Source organism: Arvicanthis niloticus, chromosome 6 (assembly GCF_011762505.2).
Source record: "Arvicanthis niloticus isolate mArvNil1 chromosome 6, mArvNil1.pat.X, whole genome shotgun sequence".
Lineage (NCBI taxonomy): Eukaryota > Metazoa > Chordata > Mammalia > Rodentia > Muridae > Arvicanthis > Arvicanthis niloticus.
In genome coordinates this window covers 83388290-83414317 of record NC_047663.1, presented here as the reverse complement: position 1 = coordinate 83414317, position 26028 = coordinate 83388290, and the positions used below count along the sequence as shown (strand labels likewise).

Below are 26028 nucleotides of genomic sequence, written 5' to 3'. Positions count from 1 at the left end.
TGCTGGGATTGTGAGCTTGAGCCAGCATGCCCAGCTCATCCTGTGTATGCTGGATTTCACCTAAAGCAGCTTTGCCTCGTGGAGGAATTCAACTTCCTTATAGGAATTCAAGCCATCCTTATAGGAATACAAACCCAGACTGAAATGCGCACATCCACATTTACTCCCCTCCCATCCAGCTTGCTTAGTACGGACATCAGAAAATGGTCCTGCAGAGGTACTCTTCACTAAAAGTGCTTTGGATGCACCGTAAGTCAGAGCAAGTGAGAGCGAAGCACACCCTTAGGCATCCTGCTGCCTCTGGGCACAGGCTGCAACCCAGCAGCCCGACCCCAGGTTCCACCTGTGCTGTGCTGGCCCGGCAGCCCTGGACTCCATCTGGGATGTGCAGATGTGGTTAGAGGTAATCAGCGTATTTTTAACGTTTTTTTTTAAAAAAAAACATTGAAGAGGTTGTGGAATTCGCGGGTAGCTTTCCTGTACCCATGCCCATCTGCCCCATGTTCTGACATGCTTAACACTCCCTTTGCATCCCGCCTTGATCTACAGCTTGTGCAGACCTCCAAGTTTGATGACGACCAAGACTCGATGGTACAGAAAGCCATTCACTGTGAGTGAGCTTTGCTCGCTGTTCTAATATTCCTTTTACCTTCTAGGGTGCCAGCAGGACCACACTCAATACCGGAAGCCTCTTGAACTGCTGAGTGTCCACAGTGTATTGAGCCTGGGAAGTTATTTCTACAGCTTCCATAATACCTCCAGTCCACTTCTCCTGATGGTGACCTCTCTGACACTTCCTCTGACTTCTCTGGAAGGTCAGGAAGCTCATGCCCCCCCCCCCCCCATCCCTCCATACACACACATGGGATCTCTGTGGCCACAGAGGTTTTTGTTTCTTAGCTGAGGAAAGTATATCACTGCATTTCTGTTAACAAATCTTCCCCCATTAGAGCGGGAACCACCTCTGAGTAGGACCGTCCCCACCATTTCTCTCAGAAGCATGGCAGGATGCCAGGAGCATTGGGGTATCGGAAATAAAGCAGGGCTCCTGGTAACCTTGGCTGCCTCTGTGAGTCCTGCAGATCAGGATGGTGGTCACAGAGGAGGGCATAAGAGTGTGTGAGCATAGCTGAAACAGCACTGGGTAAGTTTCATTGTGCCTGTAACTGAGTACGGAAGTAGGGGAATGCCACACAGACTGCTGCAGGTAAACTGGACAGTAGCAGGCTAGATGTTGGGTGCCCGCCATCACTCTGAAAATTTGGTCGGGATGGGTGCCTATGAGTAGGAATTTTACAGCCCCCCACCCCCAACAACAACAACAACAACCCGGGGCTCTCGGTAATCTTCAGTATTTCTCCTTCAGGATAGAACATATAGACGCTATAAATAAGTATTCAACTAAATGACCCATCTGTGACTATGCAGGGTGGGCTTAAAAGAAACATTTTAAGAGTTAAAAAAAAAAAACCCAAACAACCAAAAAACAAAACAAAACAAAAGAACCAAACAAACCACTTATTCTTCAGGTCAGTAACTATCAGATGATTTTTCTCTTCCCCTGTGTGCCTTTGAGTTAAGCAGACATGACATGTCTGTCTGTCTGTCTGTCTGACTGTCTGTCTCTCTCTCTCTCTCTCTCTCTCTCTCTCTCTCTCTCTCTCTCTGAATCATCTGGTTGCAGCCACTTTAAGGTATATCAGGAGGCTGTATGCTCAGGATGAGTGTATAATAACATGGGGAGAGACTCACAGCTCTGACACCTTCCACAGCATACTGTGCTTATATAAGCCAATATTCTAGAAAGGCATGGGGAACACTCAAAGTGGATTATAGGATGGGATGGGGGTGTCATATGCCCATATGTTGTATGTGTATGTATGTATGTATAAATATATACATGTACAACACATGTTTTATGAACTAATATGTACCTGCATTGCTCAAACATACTTACTGTTTTCCAGTTAAAGGAGCCAAACATTTTAAGCATTGGTTTAAAATAAAAACTTCATCTTTCTGAAAAATGTATAGAGGCAGAGGTAGGGGATCTCTGTCTTCGAACTTTGAATGGGAAACTTTCTATCACAAGCCAAAGGCAAGATGACACTGTCACCTCAGACCACACTTCCCATTAAGAAGAGTATCTGGCAATCAGTGCGGGACAAAGGGTGGCATCTCATCCATTGCTAAATAATCTTTATCAAATGGATACATTGACTTAACTTTTCCCCTTCAGATCTCCTCCAGCCTCCTTTACAGAGTTCATTACAAAACCCAAGTGGTTTAATGAAAAGTTTACTACCTAACAAATGGTGCCGACACCCGTTCTTGCCTTGTCCCGGAGACCCCAGTGCTCGCTTATTTTGTCAGAAACAGAAAAAAGGAGAAATGCAATTGCATTTGTGCTGATGCTAAATGTTAATAGATTTGCCTAAATGCTTGCTAATAGCCCCCTAAAATTAGCTAGACTAGTAGTGCATGCCTAATGCCTTCTTGTTTTTGTTGGTTTCCTTGCTTTGTGTTTTTCTTTCTTTTATCACAGGGAGGAAAATAAAAGAGGAAAAAAAGATTCAGAGAGAGAGAGAAAGAGGGGGGGGGGTTTAAGCTACAAGACATTGTCAGTGTCGCATGTGAATTCAGGAGGAAGAACATATATTCTGAAACTATCCCCCAGTTCTGACACTCTGTCATGAAGGTGACGAATCCTGGTGCTCTAATGTTTCATTAAATTAAACATGAAATGTTTAATGTTTTGTTAAATTAAACATGAAGCTGTGACTTTGGACCCGAGAAGCACAGGCTTCCATCAATTCTTCCCATTCCTTCAGGTCACTTTTCAGGTTATACAAATGGAAGTTTGTTTATTACCAGGATTGCATTTCCCTCTGCAGTTGAAAGACACTTTTCTTTGCGTGTACCCACAAATACAAACCACCAAGCAACACAATTTAGGGAGGGTTTGAAAACATGTCTAAACCTAGCCCTACAGAAAACAGCTCGCAGACAGCCCCTTCACTAAGCCTGTCTCGTCTGTCCCCTTTCAAACATTTGCAACTGCCACTGAGAGGTTTCTCAGGAACAGAGGTGCGCAAACTTGAGTGAGATCCGAAGCCCATTTTGCAGATGGGCATGCTCGTTTGCAGGAAGAGGACTGCTGGCTGAAAACTGTACAAACTAAGAGGGAGACTAAATCTCACCCAGTTTAAAGCCTTCCTGAGTCCTTACTCAGGAAGATAGACAGTGGCAGGGGAAATTAAAATCAAATCAGAGCACAGGTAGGACTTGGGCAAGCTTCTGCAAAGGGGGAGCGTGAGGGCTTGGACAAGGAAGGAATGCAAATTGTGGTAGAAAAGCAGAAACACAGAGCCTGCAACCAGAGAGGGAAGAAGGAAGCTCACACCAAAATGTGCTCCTTTCCCATCAGTACGGTGACATTGTTACCGGCGCTTCTTGTAACATGTCCAAATACTACCATACAAAATACACTTTGGTGATGTGTTTTAAGTGAAAACATCAACAACTGTGTAGCAAATCAAAATGGAAAGATAGCTCTGTCCTCAAAATGAAACTGGCAGATCCCATATATATCTGTTTTTTTTTTCCATGTGAATTTTAGTGGGTCATTACTGGTTTCTAAATAAAGTCCCGCAATTATCACAGCACTGACAGCTAAGAGAGGGACTGACCACCCATTCCATTCCCAAAGGGCAACTTATTCAAAGTCTCCAAAGCTCAAGCTGTTCAGTGGTGAACTCATCTCCTCCACAGCTCCTGGAACTGCTCAAAAGCTTTCGGATAGGTCCCAGTTTGATAGGTATGTCTTGCCTGGTGAGAATTGTCTCCCCAACTAGTTATCCAAACCAGTAGGAATATAATTGACACTTACCATTCTGAAGCTTCATGTCTGTGAGGCAAACTAAATAAATTAAACGGATCCTGCTTTAATCTTCTCTTTTAGACCCCAAATGCCTTAATCAAAAGGAAAACAAAACAGAACAAAACAAATGTTCCCTGAGGTCCTCTTCTTCTTTTTTTTTTTTTTAACCACCAGAGAATAAGCAAAGAAATCGCTATTTTTTAATGGAATACCCAAAGTCTATCCCTTAACACCACAAAAAGAGTGGGAGATGCTTTGAACATCCTCTTTGCCTAACTTCCTGCTCCCCGGCTCTGCCTTCGTGTCCACCTATGATGTGTAACCGGGACTATGCATGTTACAGTTTGAATCAAAATTAGGATGATGCTTCAATTGTATATTTGGCTTGGCACAACTACTGTAAAAATTCCACGTAAAAGCACATTTGATCCCCTCCTGCAAAGGCACAGAGGCGTTTGTGGTCCCTCATACTATCCCCAACGCATACTTTGCCTGTAATGCGCTTAAGCTGCAGGACTTCATTTGGGGTTAGCCGTCCCACAAAGCTCATTTGCTCTTACCATTAAGGCAAGCGACTCTAAAAGGCTAGCATGATGCTTTTAACTATGTTTGAGAGGCCAGTCAGATCTTGTTAGCAACAGCTGTACACTTACCAGGCTCCCAGGGCCTTGACAGAGTTGTCCCAGTCCTTCTGGGATTGGGAACATGAAATGAAATCAACCAATCGTTAGCTGAGACCACACATGCATGCTGCACCAGATTCTCATCCTCCAAATAAAAAAAAGAAAAGAAAAAAAAAAAAAGCAAGCAAGGCAGTCTCCTCCAAAGTTCCTCCTGTTGGCCTCTCCCTGGCAGATATAGCTCACCAAGGTCCTGGCTGCACTTTCAAAAGTACTACTCCATAAAAGGATTTTAAAGGCTGTGCTGGGAGCCGGGCGTTTCAGCTCCCACTTTGGCTTCTTCTCTATCAGCATTCCTCGGCAAGCCTGCACAAAGCGGGGTACGCTACATTATTTATGTCAGCTTTAGGCTCTGGAAAACACACACTGGCATCCTGATTACTAAGAATCCTCGTGGATACAATTAAATTGTTCCCACATATATTCCCCCCCCCCATCCCTTCCCCGATTCAACCTCTTTCAGAGCAAACAAAAGCGCTTTGAGACGTGTCCCAACTCATCTATTAGGAGCCAAGAGAAGGCTGAAATATGGTCACTACGGCAGACGAGTGTGGGGGGAAAGGTTATGATCATGGAGTGAGCAGAAGACACTCCTGAGAGGAAAGGGCAGGTGATGTTGAGGTGAAGCCTCTTTCAAGTGGCCTCCCAGGGTTAGGGGCAGAGACATGGGAATGCAGTGTATGGCACTACAAAAAACATTCGAACAAATTCATGGAAGATTGATTCAGAATGGGCTGTTAAGGGGAGTCAGGGATACTGACAGCACAACTAACCTTCCAAGCTGGATGGAGAGCAATCACGCTCACTCAACAAAAGCTCCTTGGTGCCCCATTGAAGTCATAGTCCTAGACAGGAAGACCAGAGATTTGGCCAAGTAGAGAAATGACTCGCGGTCCCCATGTCTCCTCTTCAGGAAAACGAACAATTCGCTTCTTGTTACAGCTCAATCCTACATCATGGGCTAGCTTGGTATATTAGCCACGGGCAAAATGAACTCCACACTGGCTTGACGAAGGCAGTGTGATGACAGGAACTTCCTCCTTCAGAGGGGTAATGAGACAGCAATGAAATTTTCCCCGTGTCTAGCTGGACAGTCCCTGCTTGGAAGACAGAGGTGACTTCACTTTGCAAAAGCCCCAGGCACTGCTTACTGAAACAACCTTTGGCAGAACCTCACAGTTAAGTCAGCTCATCTGAGCAAGAAGTCAGCTTGGGGAGAGTCAGTTGTCTCATCTGAGAACACAAAAAGGCTACCCTTGAATGTTGATTTTATATATATATATATTCATATATATGAATGATTGCCACTTCTGATGACTTGTTTCCTTCCAAATCAGCTGTCTTGGGTGGAAAGTTGTCTTAAAATGGAAGCAGTGACTAGAGGACAGAGTGGAGGTCAGTAGAGCAAGCTCAGACTGGCAAGCCCAGCTTTGATGCACACAGTAGCAAAGCAACGGGAAATATGTTCCTGAACAGGAGGCAGCAGGGTTCCCTTAACAATAAGCACATGGAAGGCAGCCTCACAGGAAAAGCACACACCATGCCCATCCCCACAACAGGCACAAAACAACCAGATACTCAGAGATCAGATCAGCAGAAGAATGAGGGATGCAGATTTCCCTGAAGATGGCTCCCAGCAGTATGTTGGAATGGATGATCCAGCCTACTTGTCTTTCCCTAAGTAGAGCCTTGGCTACGTGTGGGTGCAACTGTTTTCTTAGCTTGGAGAAGTTGCTCTCATCTTTTCTAAAACACCAACCATGTTGTAATTTTTCTTGATTTTTCTAGTTCCAGAAGCAACTAACGAAAGCAATCAGGACCAAGGCAGTTTCTTAGGAACAAGATTATTCTACACTATTATTTATTTCTTTAGTAACTAAGCCGTAATTAACTTTGAAGCTAACCCCAGGCTAAAATTTATGCCAAGGGTCCTACCGGAGGACCTATCTACTGCCCTCAAGTGCCGCAATATAAGAAGGCCTAAGATCTGCCAGGTATCTGCTAACTCTGTTTTCTTTGACCATCTTCCTTGTGCCTTAGTTGTCTCATCTGGAAACTTATTTATTAATGGGTGTGTGCTCTCACACATATGTGGCACAGTGCACAGATAGGCAAAGGACAATGTGTGGCTTCCAGCCCTTTCCTCCCAGTCTAGGGATCAAACTCAGGTGGTCAGGCTTGGCGGCAAGCATCTTTATGACTCTGTTCATAGGCTTTTGAGAATTCGGTGAGAAAATGAAACGCTTTGCTATGACTCTGGCACCCTGTGAGCCTAAAAAACCTCCTGAGAACCATCATTTGCCTACAGTAAGCCTTCAGATGAGACCTCAGATGAGAGGTCTCAGTCAGCACTAAGGAGGAAATAAAAGCAGGAAGAATTAAGACGTTTATTACGCAACAAGTATTTTCTTACAAGAAGATTACATGTTTTTTAAAAACAACTGGATGCCTTTCTGTTGATTAAACTGTAAGTGAAAATAATTTTGGAGTTTTGATATCCAGAACAAGTCAGCTCTCTTCTTGACATGGGAAGATAAAAGGGACCAGGAATCCCCATCTTTTTGGGACCTTCTTCCTTTCCTGTATACCCCTTCTACCTTGCTGTAGAGAAGCAAGGTTCAGACTTTCCTATCTGATGCAAAAATAGCACAAAGAAGGGAAAAGATGGCTAGACTCGGTCATTTCCATGCCATTAGCTCAGGTCTCCACTAGCTCTGCTGTCTCCTACAAGGCTTGGGGAGCAACCAATAAGATTTTCAGTCCAATTCTCCTATCACTGCCCAGCAAGTGCTTCTGTTCAGTCCAGTATCTCTCTTTAAATACTATGCTCCTGTGACCAGTACTTGATTTCCTGCAAAACATAATTTTTAAAGAGAATGTTGCTTGATTTTTCTTTAGAGACAGGGTATTACTATGCATCTCATGGTGCTAAGGCTGCCTTGGAACTCACTATGTAGCCCAGGCTGGCCTCAAACTCATGATTTTTGTACCTCTGCCACCTGAGTACTAAGATTACATGTACAACTATGCCTGACTTAATTTCTGATTTCATAAGGTTCTCCATAAACAACATTCTACAGTGTATGTTGCATAATCCATCCATCCATCTATTTATCATTTATCTATTTTTTTCTTGTTTGCTTTAACATCTTAATGTCTACACCACTGGCGATCAAACCTATGGCCCCACATGTTCTAGACAAACCTTCTGCCACTGAGCTGCATCCCAACGCAGTATACATAACTTACTAACATCTCTGAGGAATGCAAAGAGCTTCATTGAGGTGTCTCTTTACTACTGTGGGAGTTAGCAGATAACCACACCCTCTCCTGGATAAACAAACATAAGAGGTCTTGAATACACAGCTAGTTGAGGTGTTAATCACTTGGTGCTTTGTGCTTATGCAAACAAAGGCCATCAATATTGCAAATCTTCATGGGGGCGCATCCCACAGCATCTTCCCAGCAAGGAAACACCCGACCATTTCTACCTCTGAACACCTGAACTGCTGAAACATTAAGAGCCATTCCTTTGGGGAGGGAGGGAGTGGGTTAAGAAGCTCCTTCTTTCTCACCCCTTGTCAAGACACTTGAACAACAACAACAACAACAAAAAATGTGGTCTGTTGCATCATCCGCTGAAGCTATTTCTCCAGTTGAAACATGAATTACTAGTCCTTCCCAAACACATCAGCCAGATCAAGTTGTAACATGGTCCTGCTTTATTTACTCCACAGATCACAGCTAATTGCTTTCTAATACGACTCATGATTTTGCTCCATTAAGCTAACATTTCCCTTATTTTCCCCTTATTTAGGAGGTACCACCGTGGAGCTGTATCCCAAATCAGTCAGCGTTAAGTGGAGCATGTCTTCGCTCGCAGGCTGTACTTCATCAAGGGAGGGTGAGCCTAACTTCCTGGGGACATCTGAAGCTTTATCATGTGCATGCTTAGAACAGATGTTATATTCCTAAGACACAGACCTTTCTCTGTCTCTGGAAATTTACAAGGACACATTCTTAGTGGTCTTTAAAAATCTGGTTTTTTGTTGTTGTTGTTGTTATTGTTGTTGTTTGTTTTGTTTTGTTTTTTCTGCACGGGAGCTCAGTCTCAAGCTTTAATTATGACTGTTGTTAAATGTGTACAACTGAGGCGCAGGTGTGCTTCCTGGCAGCAGAGGGGAGAACCTTGTCATTGCCTCCAGGATGACTAGAAAACGCTTGGGGCACCTAGTTCCTGTTTCCTTAAGGACAGAACAGTCTCCAAAGACAGTCTTTAAATGAATGGCTTAAAAAAAAAAATTAAGATGACAGAAAGATTGAGAAGTAAGATCATCCTCCTCTGAATAGCTTCCTTAAATGAAGCAAAGGAAAAGCTGGCATCGGCATTCCCCAAAGTTCAAGGTAAGCTGTTTAAAGGAAGGACTCAGAGCACCTTTCTTGTCCATACAAGCTGACTCCAGAATGTGGTTGATTCTGTAATATTCTATATTGCGACTGGGCAAGAAAGCAAAGGACTCTTGGTTAAAAAGTCCAAAGAGAGACTCCAGGGGTGGAGTAGACTGTGGCTTCACACTTTCCATGATGTGGTCCCCCTCTCCCCACTCCAGAGAAGCTGTCTTCTTTCAACCTTCTCTTAGTCCTTTGTGATGACAGTGGTTCTGCCATCCTGTGCCAGAATGAATCATCTGGGAAGGAACGGTTTCCCTGTGGCTTTCGCAGCTAATTTCCAATTCTATCCCTCTGAAGCACTTTGCATTTAAGTTATAAAACAATATTGGGGCCTAGAAGAGATGGCTCAGTTGTTAAGAGCACTGGCTGCTCTTCCGGAGGATCAGGGTTCAATTCCTAGCACCTGCATGGCAGCTAGCAACCATCTGTAACTCTGGCCCCTGGGGATCTGATGACCCCTTCAGGCCTACGAGGACATCCAGCATGAACATATAAAGGCAAGCAAACATGAAAGAATTTTTTTAAAAAAAGAGTCTCAATGGGACTTATATGCTTATTTAGTCCAAACTGCTCTTAGTATTGATGAAATCCACAAATAAGCAAAAGCAAGGGATGCCCTAATGCCGTGGCAGGGCTAGGAAGAGGAATCAGTGTAGACGTTTCTTTCTCCATACAGATCCATCATTTTCTATCATTTCAACTGTTTTGACACTGGCCGCTCTTCTACTTTTCCATTCTTTGTCCATGGAAATAGATCACGGTCCATCCTTGATAACTTACAGTTGCGAGGAAGATGTCTACGTCTGGGCACTATACCACAGAAGGTTCTGAAGGACTGACAGACCTGTTATGAGCCAGATCTGCAAAAGAGGCACCCCCAGAGGAGTCTGCATTGGTTCTGAGTAGGGAAGAATGACTAGAATGAAAGAGGCAAGATCAGGCCCACACCTGCCAGCTGCAGGTCTCTGTTTCTCCTCTGTACTGGGAGAGGAACAGCATGCCAGCTCACGTTACTCTTTAAACGTGTGTCTTCTTATGTCACTCTGGGACTATACTCAAGACAGAAGCCAGGGCTTTCTACCACCTCCCATCATGGGTGCATACATATCACAAGACACATTCAAACCATTCCCTTGCAGAGAAAAGTCCCGAGCACTCGTTGGGAAAATCCCCTGTGAGCATCATGTCCTCTGAGCGGCCTGCAAAAGATCTTTTTCTGCCACATCTCTGGAGGAGGCACCACAGAGGTGTGAAAATTCCCTCCTTAAAAAGTATGAAGAGAGCAGGACTCCAAGACTGCACGCTCTTGGGATGCGTGCAGGGCCCGTAGGGAATCCACTGCTGTTGGCATCTGCAGGCAGACATATTGGGGAGACAGGTGTAAAGCTGTCGGCACTGGCGGGCAGGCAGGGCTGCCTCTGACCCCTCTCTGCTCTCTGAATAGGTGGGAGATCATCAGCATTTTCAAAGCTTACTCATTTTCTACCACCTTTGCTGTTCCAGCTAATCGGTCCTGCCCCTGCTGAAGCTGCATTCCATATTAATATCTGTTTGTTTACCTAACTTTCTATCAACAGGACTTAATGCTTCCCAGGTTAGTCTCGTGGTAGCTAATCATATCAGCAAAATTACAACTGTGCCAGTTATATATAACTACATATAAACATCTCTACGTGTGTTTTTCCATTATGAATGAAAATAAATGCTACAAATTTAATGGACATCAAAGCCTGTAAAGAAAGTCTCATATGCGTTTCCACACATTGGTATCCAGTTGTACATGTGTTAGAAATATTATTCTGGATGAAATATCATCATTTATTTTCTTTACTGCATTAAAAATATGACAGCATTACTTCGTGCCTTTTCCCCTTCAGAATGCTGTGCCTCTGAGCAAACTGTCACCAGGAAAAGAAATACTTTAAAAAATGAAGTTTTCATTATGTCCTATAGCCAAGCTAGAAAGCCCAGAGAAGATTCCCCACGCTGCTTTTCATCCTGGGGACCGATGCTTGAATGTGTTAAAATGCTATTTATTTTCTAACGGGCAACTCGGGTTTGGCACCGTGTAAACCCAGTGTTTGCCAAGATTCCCTTGGGGGACAAAGGGAAAATCATCTGTATAGATCAAATGTGTATTAGCTGCATTAGCGATTGGTCCCCAGAGACTGATAAAGACCTTTTTAGACAGATTTCACTGCACGGCTCTTTAGAGAATTCATGGAATTAGACTTGGGTATCACAGGTTTGGGACACTTTCTTCAGGTCCTAAGCATCGGAGGAAGAGAGCACAGAATTTGAAGGCCGGGTGAGAACTGCTACCTTTCATTGTGGATGAGTCTCAATACCAAGCCCATGCTCTGCTCCCTATCAATATTTCATGTTCTCGGAGTCAGAAGAAAACACATCTGTTGCCTTCCTGCATTGCAATGTGTGGGATGGAGCAAAGATTATTACAGAGCAGGTTCGGGAATTTAAAAATTCATCACCTTCTCAATTTAGAAAGCTGGTATGTGGTTAGGACTTATGAAGGCTCAACAAGCTTGAAATGACCAAGGGGCCAGGCCTTGTTCCTGAGAAATCTGTGATGTGCGGGAAATCAGATGCAGCGAGAGGTGGGAGGTGGTCAGCAGACTGAGGCGGAAGGTGAAGGCCTCGAGTCCCTGGGGTACTCTGCACAGAAGGTTTGCTGTGTGGTGTAGTATCTTCTGGTTTGTGTGTGTGTGTGTGTGTGTGTGTGTGAGAGAGAGAGAGAGAGAGAGAGAGAGAGAGAGAGAGAGAGAGAAAGATGAGAAAGACAGAGAGACAGAGAGAGACACAGAGAGACAGAGAGAGGCAGACAGAGAGATACAGAGAGACACAGAGAGACACAGAGAGACAGAGAGGCAGACAGAGAGATAGAGAGACAGAGAGAGACAGAGAGAGGCAGACAGAGAGATAGAGAGAGACAGAGAGAGACAGAGAGACAGAGAGAGGCAGACAGAGAGATAGAGAGACATAGAGAGAGACAGAGAGAGACAGAGAGAGGCAGACAGAGAGAATGAGAGAATATGCTATTCACAGTTTACCAGCTGGGCTTCTCTCTCCTCCTATTGTACACAAGAGACCAGTGCTCTTACTACCACATCTGCGGGTCTTGGTGCTCAGCACTGGTTCACAAGCATGTGCAGCAATGTTGCCAAAGCCATTCTCAGAACCTGGGGTAGACCCAGACTATTCCTCTTCCATGGAAAACCTTCCAAAGAATTAACCTGGGTTTACTAACATTTTCTACTGCTTCTGGTTACATTTAAGAAACATGCAATTTTGCAACATTGTCCACAAACTGGCATGCAAAAACACTGTATTCCCAGCACCTGTGTTGCAGAACCATGAAGGGGTTTCTCGGGCATCAGGACACTGAAGCAAGAAATGAATAGAAGTGACAGGTGATCTTACTGCGGTACCCACTTAGCTCACCTGTTTGCAATTGATGAACCTCACTGGAAAGAATCTCAGGAACTTGGCCACCAATCTGCGTGGTGGCCACAGCATTATGGTTCATAGACACATTGCTTCTCCTCTGGCCCCTCCCCCTTCACAGACTTTTCCAGTCTCTTGGTCACATTGCTCAGCCATTAAGGGTAGGTGGTACTTAGAAAGGTGGATGTCTTTATCCAGTAAATAGGCAGCACACATTCCCTCAGACATGAGGGACACAGCTAGGAATCAATGGTTGCTCACCGCCTAGCATCTCTCCCACAGACATAGAAAGATGCTAGCTGGATTTGTTTAGGGTGCAGCTTAGACAAATGGAGATCTTTCTAAGAAACCTTGAGACCGATAAAGAGGCTTTAAGCTTCCACGAGCAACATTTACCAATAAATAAAGAACTCACTATATTTTCCATTCTAAGACAACAACATAGAAGGTCAGGATATCTGACATCTGAGAGGTCAACAGAGTTGGCTCTTCTATGTCAGTGCCAACCCTTGGGAAGTGGGTTGTTTTCAAGGGAGGTCATAGGAACAACTTGTAACAACGACAGAAGGGATAATTCCCTAGAAGGATACTGCCAAGATGGAAATTTGAACATTATTCCTCTTAAACAACTCTCTTCTTGTCCCATGATGCACTGGGAAAAGCTCCTTCTCCATCACACTGTCTCCTGCCCCGTTCCCATCAACAGCTTTTTGCTGCACTGCACACTGCACGAATTCTACAAATCTAGATAATTTCAACATTCCGAGTCTCTTTTTCTGGGTTTTGCTTTGCTAAAGCAGATTTCTTTCACTCTACTTCTTAGACATAGGTATAAATCGTCCATGACCTCCATATCCTACTCTCATACTTTTCTTCAGCAAACTTCCCATTCTCTCTCTCCTCTGCAATCAAAGGTACATCCTGGGCTTTGAGCTTCATGAGTGATGATGTAAACTTTGTATGGAATCAGGTGATGCTTCTCAAGCCTTTGGGCCAGAGACCACACATAGGTTCTTCATTGTTTGTGTTTGTTATCACCCACCCGTGCAGAGTTCTTGCACTAATCTCAGAGTTTTGGTCATAACTCTTTTGAACCATTAACACCTTATTCAGTACTGGGCCTAATTGGGCTCAAGAGTCTATAGGACAAGTATTTGATGAAGACACCCATCAGGAAAGACAAACAAACAAACAAACAAACAAACAAACAAACAGGCAAGGAGCTTCTCAGTCCTGTTCCCGACAACATCCATCTCCAAATTTGATTTCCTCATACTTGGCTCCCACTGAGGTTACACTGCGCCCCAGGCTGGCCCTCCACAAACCACATATCTCAGTGCCCAGAAAAGCAAATACAAGAAAGGAGCTCACTCTCTGCCTTGCATCACACTAATCAAACTATGTTACACTCTCTTTCCTTAATCTGACTTGAGAAGGGCCTTAATCGCAGGGTAAAAGCAGAGAATCAAGCTCCTTCATGGCGATTTCTTTGTTGTCCATTGCTGTAAGTGCGGGGCCCCTGACTGGGACCAATTGTTGCACTTGGATCCAGGAGTGAAGCCCTCCTGGAGGCTGCCTGCATTTCTCAGGGCACAAGTCAGCCCTTCCTGATTTAATTAGAGTTTTTTTCCCACTCTCTCTCCACCTCTCTTGACCTTCTGCTTGATTATGTAGTGAAGCATTCCTGGAGAGCAATAATCCTGTAAGACAGACATCAGCTATGAAAGCCATCAGGATTCCAGCCTTACAACTTCCAGACGGGGGTCAGTCCGGAGATGTAACGGCAGAAGAAACTAAAGGGCCAGAAGCTGTAAAGAGAGGCAAAATGGAGAGTTTGAGAAATAAAAGGACCCAAACAATGGCTATCTGGAGGCTTTGCGTTTCAAGGTGTGCTGGGTGCTCGCTTCTTGCCTCTCTGTGCACACCATTAATAGGGTGATTTAGTAATTTCCGTGGGAGCTGCCATCCCCTTGCAATGCCATTAGTGTCAGAGTCAGGGAAAATGAGGAAGTCTTTTTTTTTTCTCCTTCCAGAGTATGCAAACACAAGCTTAGAAACATGTTTGCATTTGGATTGGACGATCTAAACCAACAACTTTCAACCTTTTCACTAGGAGCTGGGAGCTGTTTGACAAGGCCCACTTTTCATCAGGCAGGTTCAAAGTCTACACGCGACAGAGGCTTCCTTAATAAGAGGGACTAATAAGATTATTTCCTTAAAGATCTAACCTTGGCACCCATCTTCCTACCAGAAGGTAGAGCAGATTCATTTTCTAAATTGCTTACTTTAAAAAAAAAATGCTCTGTTGACTGGGGGCAGGGTCCCACCACTGCACACCAAGACATGCTAGTTAAGTTTCTTCTTTGGGTTTGAAGTGGCTTTTATTTCAGTCCCTCTGTCTCTTTGGAATAATTTTCTCTCTCACTCAAAAATTTTAATTCCCCAAGCTAAACACAAACATAACATTTCAATGAATGGGGATGAATCCTGGAGAATAATTCACTGCTCAAAAAAAAAAAAAATCTATTCTCCAAGCAACTTGCCTCTCTACTCAGGGTTGTATTTCACCACAACAAATTTCCAAGAAGCTGTAAGATGGCTCAGTGTGTAAAGGTACTAGCTGCCAAGCATGGTGACTCCAGCACCATTGCCAGGACTGTCATAGTGGAAGGACAGGACAGACACACACATTGTCCTCTTGCTTCCCTGTGCACAACATGGCACTTGTACCCACTCCCCGCATAAATAATGTATGTGATATACATTAAATAATATATAAATGATGTGATAGATATTATACAATATATACGTTCCACATTGTGCAGGTTATCAGTCATTCTGCAGATAAAAAAGTTGGACCTTAGAGAAGGTAAGCCATTTCCTCAAGACCCAAATAGTAATACAAACATAATGCAAAGTAAAGATCAGAATCTAATTTTCCAGAATCTATTTTTTTTTTTTTTATGGAATCCCATTGAGGCTCTTGAACCACACTTTCGGCTAGTGTTACAGGCATATATCCTCAATTATGAAAATTTGTTCCTATTGAAAACTGGCCAAATTTTTGAGGAGTTGCTCTTGTGTCAAAACTCTTGAAGAGTAAATCCCAGAGATCTTTAAACACTGTGAGACCCTCACCCTCATTTCTAGACACTCGGGTGCCATTGGTGTGGGGTGTGAATGGAGAAGATAAGGCTCCTCAGGTAACTCACATGGGGACTCCCTCCTCCAGGGAAATGAGACAGACGTCTCCCTCCTGGTGGGGAATTTGCATTAAGTGTTCATATACAGAACCTCTTCATCAACTCCCCATTAGTCTCCCTCTTCTCTAAGTCACACATGTCATATCTTAAGAGGATCTGTCTGATTTTTAAAAATTACACTTATCAAGTCATCTGTAGTTCATTTCCCTCGGACTTGTTAATGATATCCCATCAAATGAAAATAGAAGAAATTTGATGGTTTCATTGCACGGTGTAGTCTTTCCATGAGATAACACAGAAATTTCCCTCTGGAAATACCTTCATCAATGCCCAGGCTATGTGATGGACAAGGTGAATGGTCTGATTGTGGGCCTTCCCAGACAGCACGGTTAAGCTTCACATCAGAGCACCTGGCTTAGGGACAGACGCATGAGCCCCATGTAGGGAGGGCTTTCATCAGAACACTTGCATATGTAAATGAGAAAAAAGGTCAACATTCTTCGAAGAAGGAATTCATGGGTCCTAGCCCATAAATCCCAAGACTAGATTCCAAAGCTCCAGGGATATGAGTGTTAAAAGGGTCAGTTAGAAGTCTCGGTTCACTCATGGGCCTTGGGTTGTATTGGATAGGGTAAAGTGCCAAAATACCAGATGCATGAATGGTCAATTTTGTCTTCATGTTTGATCCCCAAACTAACCTTTAGAGCCTCAGAAGGCTAGGGGCAGCTACCCTGGCTGGTAGCTCCCCATTCTTGATACAGTAATTGTTAATAGGATAGCACTGTGTTTGGGTGGAAAACTGGAAGCTTGGCTTTCATAACTTGCCTGGTCTTTGCCATATGGCTGTCTTCCCTTGCCTGATTTTAGGATTCACCCTTTTGCTTTAACAAAATGTAGCTGGAGGATAATAGTTTCTAGGGAGTTCCAGGAGTCATTTTGCTAAGTTTTCGAAACTGAGACTGTGCTTGAAGACCCCAAAATGCACATGGTACCAGATGCAATATAGTCTAGGAGACTCTTAGACTTTGCAGTCAACAGCCAGAAGTAGGGTTGCTTTTGTGAATTTCCCTGGCTGTGCAGAAAGAGAATCTTCTGTTTGCTTGTACTTGCTCATCAGAGGCTGCAGCCTAAAGTCTAGTGACTCATCTCTACTACCACACAGTGAAAGCCCAAGGGAAGAGAGAGGCTTTATGCTCCTGTTTCTGCCCTTGAATTCTAGTCTGCATGAAGCTACCCTGGGACCACTTTTGAGTTCCTTGTGAAAGTATTTAAGTTCTCTTCCTTAAACTAATCTTAGTTGAGGTGCTTTCACTTAGATATGCCACACCCCCTAACCAGGTCCTCAGAGTGGAGTATATGCAAAAGATGCAAAAAGAGTTTATATGTAAAGTATCTGACCTGGCCTGGACTTGAGATTTGACTTATCACTGCCACCACTTTAATTTTTAATATTTTCTTATTACAATTTTTTATTATGGCCTATGTCTAAAATTGGACAGTGATGTGCAATTGGAAAGTGAGTTCATGCTATGGACAACTTGGTTCTGCCTCTGTTTACCTTCTATCCTTTCTCAGGGTACTGTAGCATCTTCTGGTCTCCCCAACTGCCTGTACCTTTTAACTCTGGAGTTTCAGCTGCATTTGAGAGCTCACTTCGGATTGTCTGTGATAAAATATGCATATTTCCTGAAACCCAAAGTATTCTCACTGAATATAATAAGTGGAAAGTTATTTTACAGGAAATGAAAATCTAAGATTAATATTCTCTGATGCCATCTCGTCCCCTCAGGACAATTATTCACTGTAGTACAGCAAAGTAAACTTGCAAAATATGGGAATTGGTTTTCCCCTCAGACATCTAAGATGAGCGAACTTCTGAAGAAGCCAGACAAAACCAGCTTGTGGGTGTGATGCCCACTGCCTCAACTTACCAAATAGAAATCTGGTCTTTTAGGACATAGAACTTTAAGGAAATTCATGCCATAGTATGTGGATGTGCAGAATAAAGAAAAAAAAGGAAAAACACAAGGTGGTTGAAGACTAAGCCACTAGGTACAGCTACTGACAACTATTAATACTGGGCATGGTAAATAATGTCATCACTGATTTCAAGGACATTCTGATGCTTAGTCCCTTCCCCCAACCCCCCTTAGTCAATAAAATCTTCTGGACTTTACTCGGTTCTAAGTCCTCCAGCTTGACAATAGGGTGTGTGCCCTTTTGGATTCAGAGCTTTAAAGAGCAGAAAACCTGACATTTAGTTCATTCCAAGAATTAGAGGGAATTTTCATAAAACTACAGAATGGGAGTCTTTGCAGAGGACTATTGTATGAATATTTCTTGACGGAACAGGAAGCTCTCCTGGTAAGTACTTGTCTCCCATGAGTGTTGTGCTTAACCAAAGTTTGAGCACAGGTGGGGCTGGATGATAAAACACAGGCAACCTAAAATGTAATCTAAATACAAGGCAGCATTTATGTATTAAGTGGCAAATGAGTGCTGCCCCAAGGAGCTAGCCAGGAGAGATCACTTCAGACAATGCGCCTCTCACACCCTCCAAACTGTCTGGTAATAAGGACCTATTCTCAGTTTATTCAAGCAGCCAAATCACAGAGCCTCCGCAAACATTACCACAGTCCCTGGTCAAGTGCATTCCCCTGGTGGAGAATCAACAAAGGCAGTCAAGCAGTGGCTTGCCCACAGGCCTGCTCACCCACTCCCTCAGCCTCTCACACCAGCAGGGTTTAAAAGGCTGCCTCTCAAAATTCCCAAAGCTGTAAACATTCTTCCCTTCAGTTGTTGTTTTTTTTTTTTTTTATTCCCACCATTTTGGGGCGACTATTAAATCTGATGTTGGCTTAGCCTTCTCTCCTACGGCCATATATTTGCAGGCTTTCTCTTCTAGTAATAGAAGCAGGGCTGCTGACAATCAGGAGGACTGTTGAAGGCTGGGCCTTGACCTTCTTATCTATAGATGTGATAAAATGTGTCCTTTAGATCAGAGGCGGGGCAGTGGCCCAGATCCTTGGCTGGTCCTTGTCTTTGACATCTGCTGTGCAGTAACTTGAAACACAGCCTTTGAACTAAGCCACGGTTGCCTGATCTATAAAGGGAGGAGAGTCCATGGCCAGACATGGCTCACACAGTATATGGAAAGGAATAAATAGTCAACAAGTGGTAGAGAGTGGTATCATCATGGTTCCAAGTTCCTGACAACTAAAGGGTTAATAATTATGACTACTTGAGACGATTTTATCCAAGATGTAGATTCTTGTCCCTCTTGTCACCCATCCCATTCCCCACATCTCCAAGTGAAAGAATGACATTTCAGACATAGGCAACTCTTAACAACCTGACCCACAGCTACCAAAGACCGTCTTCCCCCATTTCCTATTCCTTTTTTTATGCTACAACAATTTTATCGTCACAGACATCAGACAAATAAATGTAAACACATTTTTAGAGGAAGAAATTACAAACCAGACTTGCTTGGTGTTCAAGTAAAAAAAATATATATTCCCTAATAGCTATTTTTGGAGGGTTTTTTTTCTTTCCTTTCCTGCTGATTGAAAATAAAGTGGGCAGACATGTGAGACTTTCTGATATGATGGAGACATTTTGAAACTAGATATGAAAGATGACTGCATAATGGGGTATAGTTATTAAAAGGCATTAAATGATGCTCGTATATTGAGTGTAACTTATATCTGTAGATACATCTAGAAAGAGGCCTGGCCTGCATGTTACAAATAGCAGAGGGGAGGAAGGAGGTAGAGGAAGAAAGGAATGAAGAAAAGGAGAAGAAAGAAAGGAACGAACAAAGAGAGATAGGGAAGGAGGGAAGGAGGGAAGGAGGGAAGGAGGGAAGGAGGAAAGGAGGAAAGGAGGGAAGGAGGGAGGGAATTCCAAGAAGTCTTTATGTAAAGTCTAAACAGTACTTCCTCAAACCCCAAGGTATGTGATCTACTTTTTGGAGATGGAAGGTTTGAAGCACTGTAGGATCATTCAGCTCTGGTTCATTCTGATTCATAGTCTGACATCAATGTAGAAATGAACACAGCTCCTGGAAACAGAGAGAAGGGGAGAGCAGGATTCTCCCCACTTATTTGCTACCATGTTCAATAAAGATGTTCTTTCTCCATGGTTCTGTGGGCTCCCTTAATGTTTTCTCAGATCCTCAAGTTATCAATACTTGTTCTTAAGTCTGTGTCTGTTCCAAGGAACAGAGAGAGCAAGGGAGGCAAAGACTGACAAAGCTGAACAAGAGCGGAGAGTCATTCTTCTCAGAGAACATCAGTCTGAAGACAGTTTACATGCCAGAGCACAGGCAATGGAGCCTTCTCTAGTCTGCTGCATCTTCCTGTGTAGACATTACCTAAGAGAAATTGAGTCCAGCAAGGTAGCTTTGATGCTCATTCTGTGTGAGATAAGGAACCTGATAAAACAGGGATGTGATTGGCCAATTATTTATTTGCCACATTTCTTCTGTGCCCCAGGCTCTTCCTAATGCCTCCTTCATCAGGCACTGAAATTTTTCCAGCTCTCCAGTCTGTGCTGGGATCTAGCTACAGTTGGCACGGGATCCCGTAAGCATTCATTTGATGGTCTTGTGTATACAGGGTTAACGTGTCATCCTCTCTAGGATGCATGCAAGTTAATAGTTGGCATCCCAGGAAATAACTGCTAGTCTCGTAGAGAAAGAACGAAGGTTGACAGGTGTGAGCCTCGTTCAGACCTCTTTACTTGTACTGCAATGCACCTATATGTACTTAAGCCAACATGAGTGCTTTATCATTCTGATGGGACTTAGGGACCATCCCTTTAAACCATCAGAAGTTGCAACAGAAGAGCTGGCTATCCACAGCATCAGCATAAAAAAAAAAAAATCTCTACTCTGCCTCATGTGTAACTGGCTTAATTACTTCAAGCTGTAAAGAACATCTTGGGCTCTTTTCAACAAACAGTTTGACATGACTGAAGGAGGAAGATGCGCCTTTCAGGTCTAAAGCTCAGTTCAAGTCTATCAAGTCTATCTATGAAGATCACACATTCTACGCAACAGGAGCGGTTCTGTGACTATGGGCTAGATGAATTATTTGATGATGATGGTGATGATGATGGTGATGATGATGATGATGGTGATGATGATGATGATGATGATGATATGTGAGATGTGTTCTCACACTGAAGCGCAGGCTGGTCTGGAATTCATTATGTAACCCAAGCGAGCCTCAAACACATGACAGTCTTCTTGTCTTAGTCTCTGAATAATGAGACTACCAGGCTGCTCTACATTTGCTCACACCCTTACCCCTGATTTTTATTGATTCCTCTTAGTATCACAAAGGAAAAGGCATTTTAAAAAACAATCATGACTGAGAGGTACAAAGGTTGAGAAAAGGCAAAAGAAACATATTGAGTATGGAGACATGATTGATCTTGAGCTACACACCTCACCAAAGGTCTTTAATGGTGGCCCATATTTACTGGTATGATTTGAATATGCATACATCCCCTAGAACATATGCTGCCACTTAGTCCCCAGTGTGACAGATGATGAGGTGAGGTGTTAAGATGTCAGTAGGTCAGGGGGCTTCCAATTCTCATGAACAGATTAATGATCTTAGGAGAGGTCTATAGGAGCCATCTCTTTATTCTCCCTGTCACTGTGTGATGAAGAAAGCATGAATGTGTGTGTGTGTGTATCTATCTATCTATCTATCTATCTATCTATCTATCTATCTATCTATCTATCTATGTATCTATCTATCTATCTATCTATCTATCTATCTATCTATCTATCTATTTATCTTTATCTGGAACATAGTCTCTCCTGATCCCCTGCCTGCAGGTCCCATGCCCACAGGTGATTTCCCAGCCTCCAGAACTATGGTAAAATAACATTTCTGTTCTTAGCACCCTCAAGTGGGTATTGTGTGTTGGCAGCACAAGTGAACTAAGACATCATGACGCTTGCCGCTCCCTCTTCTTTCCTGTCTTCCACTTTTTTACCTATTAGTCCCACCTAGCTCTCTAAGTGAGCCCAATGTACCAAGCACTATATCCCTGTCAGCACATAAGTGCATTTCTCAAATTATGGTCACTCTTCAGGATACATATCTTTAGTTCTTCCAGCAGCTGCTTCTAGCCTGTGTTTCTTTACCCCGGTCTTCTTGGGTGTCTGGTTCTCTGTCACTCACACTCAATCCTGACAGGACACCCTCTTTGCCTCTTGGGTCTTTGTGTTTGTTCCTTGTCTCTAACCTGTAGTTTGTGTTCATAGCTATATTAATGCCACTCATCTTGTTTATTGTGTCCACATAAGTTGAGAAGGCTGACATTTTCCACTGCCAGTTATTTCCACAACAGAATGAAACTCGTAACATTTATCTCTGTGTTTGGAAGGTCTAACACCTTGACAGGCACATCCCGGGAACTAAGCAATCGCCCAAGAAATGAATAAGCACTACTCTTTATAACTAGCCATCAAGAAATAAAATAATAATGGAACACTTTGACCTCAGATTCAGAGAATATTTTTTTTTCTCCAAATGCAGGGTTTTCAAAGCACAAAGAAAAACTTGGAACTGTACTGGGTTGATCAAAGGGCTTTATGTGGAAACTGATCATTTAGAAACGGCATTGGTCTTTCAAGGCAGTGGTTCTGTAACATAGAAGTAAGGCCCCAGAACAATGAGAGATTGAATTTAAAAAGAAACAAACACAAATTAAACAACACAACAAAAACTTCAGAAACCTACCCTTTTATCTACTGGAACTAATTTAAGTCATCTTTTAAATTTTTATTTGATTTCTGAAAGAGTTTATTCACAGAGGATCAAGGAAGGCTATGGCATGAATGAAGGGACACTCAAAAGGTGACTGGGATAGAAAGAGCGTAGGCTAGGCGTGTAATTTCCCAGTCACTGCAGCCTCATGGGAAACACACATCATGACGGCAGCTCTTGGCCAAACCCAGAGGCAGCTAGTGCTCCAGATTGGATGCCCACAAGATCGGAAATACAATGGAAATCAAGAATAGATTCTATGTGCTGCAAGACTTGCAAAGTAACACGCAGCCTAATGAGCATATCATAACTGTAGGCTCTGCTTGTTAGCTGTTGAAAATATTTTCACAAGGCCCTGGGTATGGCAGGGTAATGTTAGTTATACAATGCCAGTGCCAAAAGGGAACTGTGTAAGCCAGGCTCAAGCAAGTCACCTGGATAATTGTGGTGATTAGAAATGAATCAGAGCTCGCCCGGACTTGGGTTTTCCATGACAAACACTTGGTTTCTCAGAATCCAAGAGGAGAGCAGCCTTGTAAGGCTGGGAGGAGAGAAGGGTTGTCAGAGAGTTACCAGAAGGATTCCTGTGATACTCTGATCCATGAAACAAAACCCAACTGAAGACCTGCCTCTGACAGTAGCCAGGATTGTTCTTTGTATCATGCCTGCAGCACTCTGGAAGGGGAACATTTTTATCTCATTCCACCTTGGTAAAGACACTCGGATATACTATGGAAATAAGAGGCGCCTCGGTAGATTGTCTCATCAAACACATGATTCCCATGGAAATAAAACACCTCTGCAATTTTCTAGATAAGTTTCCTGAGATCAAGAGAGGCTAAAACTATTGGCACATCACTTACTTGCTTGGCGACCATGGGGCTACATGAATTGCAAAGATATTTTAGATACTTATTTTAAAATCAGTAGTATCATTATATCCCCTATATTAGTATGGGCTCTTTGCATTGGGCTGATTTATAGCTACGAGGCTCATTCACATGTATTTTGCTCTTTCTGATTGAAATACAATCCTGGAATCAATCCATGTTGGCTATTTTCAGCCTGGAGAATTCATCTCTGATCAGAGATGGTTATGAAAACAGATATTATATGTTCCACCCAAGATCCACCAGAACAGAACCTCTGGGGTTGGGGCCCAGACATTTGAATTTTGACAAAGAAAAACAAAGACAATTTTTTTTTCATGAGTCTGACTGTCTGGTACTGTAGATTATGTACTTGAACTAGATGGACCAAGTCACCCTAAAGCATTTCCTTTTTGTCCCTGTCTTACAGGGCCTGTGGCAAGGATCTGCTCCAGTTTCTATGACTCTGAAGTCATAGATTTTGGTGGGGACACTTGCCAAAGAGCAGCACACCCAGCTCGCAGACTCTTAGTGAGACTGGAAACAAGGATTCTCCATTAGAACTCTGCCCACAAGTCATTCCTTTCTGCACACTCTTGTTTGGAGTTTTCTCAGATATTATTGTTTACTTGCTTGTTCCTTGAAGCAAACTTAACCCCCTCCTCCCACAACTAGGTGCAATGATTTAAAAATAAAATAGTTTGTCATGAGGGAAAAAAAAAAAAAAAAGAAAACATCATCTGCCAGAGATGGGAAGGGTAAGAACATCGAAGGGAAGGAAACAGAATGGCAAAAGCAGCCAAGCAAAAGATGCTCTCCTTGATTGAGTGTGATGAGAAAGAGGCTTGGAAGGAAAGACATTTCTTCATCTTGTAAACTGGAGTTGTTTAAGGGCTGCACACCTTTAAGGAACAGCCCCATCAGCATACCTATAACCCCAAGGAAGACTTTCCACACTTACCCAGCTTGGAGGAGGCAGTTATGTGTGCCCCAGAATGTGGATCACAAGCCCTGCATAGAGATGCTTGCAGGACAGGTGAAAAGGGCCGAGAGTAGGGATTGTCAGAGGGGACTGGTCTATGGATTCTCCTTGGATTCTACAGTTCTGTCCCAGGCCACCTGGGCATTGGCTACTCCTAACACAGCCAAAACTTCCCTATTAGGTGTGCATGGATGGCTTGCAGAGCCAATTGGAAAGGAGAGCAAAATGTTCTTTCATTCCAGGTTTGAAGCTCATCAAGGGTAGGGTTCAGAATACTAAATCCTTTTCTGACTGTAAAGATAAAAAGAGAAAATCGCTCCCTCAACCACAGTGGAGTTTACTGTGTCTTTGACAAGCAGCATAATTAAGATCTAGCATAAACACAGAGCCTCCGAGGACAGTAAAAGCTGACTAAATGGGAATTTGTTCTCTTTGGCTTTTCTTTTTCCTTTATTTAGTTTCTCGGTGGAAGTTTCGCTTTGAAGCCAGGCCGGCCCTAGGCGAAAATGCAGAGTCTGCGAAGTGCTGGCGTATCTTCTGCCTGCTGCTGTCCTGTGAGCATTTCCAGCCCTAGTCAGTCAGCACCACCCACAGAAAAGTGCCCCTCCTATCTCTCGTCCCCACTTGGCCTACACTGGCCTTCCAGGCCCATTTCCGGATAGGAAGCACATAGTGCGGTGTAGGCTTCTCCTGCCAATCAGAATGGAGCACCAACGCCAAGGTGGCGGGTAGGTACTACACAGAGTGCTGTGAGCACGGATTGGGTGGGTGACACTGGGTTTCTTTGTTTCATAAGGGTCCTTTGACAGGCATGACCCATTTATAGTCTTTACACTCTAGAAAGTTGAGTAGGATTACACTTGAGAGCAGAACGCCTTGGCTTGAAGTGCTGATGCTGAACGGAGCGTCTATGTGGCTGGGATGTCATGACTCTGGCTAGGACTCTGGAGTCAGCTGGCCTAAGTCCCAACTCTTCCATTCCTTAGCTGCATAAATTTGAATAACTTTGTGCATCAATTCTTTTCTTTCTTTTTGTTAGTTTTACGATACAGGGTTTCTCTGTGTAGCCTTGGCCATCCTGGAACTTGCTCTGTAGACCAGGGTGTCTTTCAACTCAGAGTTCCTCGGCCTCCTGAGTGCTGGGATTAAAGGCCAGTGCTACCCATGTGGCTCAATTCTTTGTTCAGCAAAATGGACTGTCAGGAAGAGTAAATGAAGGCATTTTGCATAGTCTCTGAAATTTAGTAGCCATTTACTAAAATGCATTGTTTAGGTGAAAAAACTCCTTTCTGAAGTGATTGGCATCAGAAATGTTTTACATTTGCACCCCCCGCCGTCCCCCACAAGCACACATTTTGGAATATTTTCAAAGACATAATATCATAACTTAGAGGTAGGACTCAAGACTAGACACCAAATACATTTCTCTCCTATATAGCTACTGCAATACTTCCAAAATAATTTTACATCGCTTGATTGCTTTGCATATAGGACACAAAATTACCAGGTTTCTCTCATTTGTACAATTATACTGACACTCCGAAATGTTTTTAGTTTTTGAGATTTTTTTCCCTATGGCATTTTGATTGGTGATGTTCAACCTGTATTCACATACAGTCATTCTGGTCAGAGCCACCAATTGGTCATAACGTTCCAATTCAAGTATATACAGCTATAGGCTATTATGTGGAGTCTGTGTGTGTCCTCCATAA

General features: G+C 43.3%; 1 protein-coding gene across 11 annotated transcripts in view; it reads right to left on the bottom strand.

Moving 5' to 3' along the window:
• The window catches only part of Tenm2 (teneurin transmembrane protein 2), a 1226193-nt gene that overhangs the window by 419576 nt on the left and 780589 nt on the right, over positions 1–26028 (bottom strand). The window contains exon 1 of one of the 11 annotated variants that reach the window (XM_076937041.1): positions 4534–4625. The exons of the other annotated variants lie outside the window; for them this stretch is intronic. The gene's annotated coding sequence lies outside the window, so the exon portion shown is untranslated. Of the gene's footprint in view, positions 1–4533; positions 4626–26028 lie in introns of those variants that run through there. 11 annotated transcript variants of the gene reach the window in all.